Source organism: Lutra lutra, chromosome 9 (genome assembly GCF_902655055.1).
Source record: "Lutra lutra chromosome 9, mLutLut1.2, whole genome shotgun sequence".
Classification (NCBI taxonomy): Eukaryota; Metazoa; Chordata; class Mammalia; order Carnivora; family Mustelidae; genus Lutra; species Lutra lutra.
The window spans coordinates 57,190,779-57,191,675 of NC_062286.1; the positions used below are offsets into that span (position 1 = coordinate 57,190,779).

The 897-nt window shown below is 40.9% G+C and overlaps 1 pseudogene; it reads right to left on the reverse strand.

The window, feature by feature from the left end:
- Positions 1-508: 508 nt before the first annotated feature.
- Positions 509-608, reverse strand: LOC125110082 (uncharacterized; annotated as a pseudogene).
- Positions 609-897: the final 289 nt, after the last annotated feature.

Below are 897 nucleotides of genomic sequence, written 5' to 3' on the forward strand. Positions count from 1 at the left end.
TTATAATGATATCCAGCCTTGGAAATGAACTCCTTCCGGGATAAGAAACTCACTGCTTTCAGAGTAAACCATTCCCCCTAAAAAGGATTCCACTGTTGAGCTCTTCCTTACACCAATTTGCAGTGTACCTGTAGATTTAAAGTCACTCTGCTAACTTCTGGAGCATCCACCCACTGAATCTAGCAGCAGGCAAAGTTTGGCTCTCTTTTCTCTATAATTTGCCAAGTTATTATGCATTATCCCTAGGTCACAATGGAGCCAATCATTTAGATTTTTATCATGGCATCCATATCTTTTTGCTTGACGTTGTTCCATTTTCTTGGGTTTTAGGGACTTAGGAAAGAGGAGTATGAGACATGTAAAGAAAAAGCAAACAGGGCGCCTGGGTGGCTCAGTTAGTTAAGTGTCCGCCTTAGGCTCAGCTCATGATCCCAGGGTTCTGGGATTGAGTCCTGCACTGGGCTCCACTCGGCAGGCAATCTGCTTCTCCCTCTCCCCCCCTCCCTGCTCGTGCTCTCTCTCTCTCTCAAAAATAAATAAAATCTTAGAAGAAAAAAAAAGCAAACATGATACTACACTTGATCTTAGCCAAAAGGCTTAGAAGTGATAAAAGCAAACATGATAATAGGTTCTGTAAGTCCTTACAATTATGTTTCTCAAAATCAATCTAAATATGCACATGAATTTCCCGGGGATCTTGTTACATGTAGATTCTGATTCAGTAGTTCTGATGTAGGGCCTGAAATTCCATATTTCAAATAGGTCCCCAGTTGATGCCGAAATAGCTGGTCCAAGGAACACACTTTGAGTAGCAAACTTATGAAGGTGTGAGACTGAATATGCTATAATTCTTCTGTTCTACGCATTTTCCTTTAATTTTCCTTTAAACTAGGACCC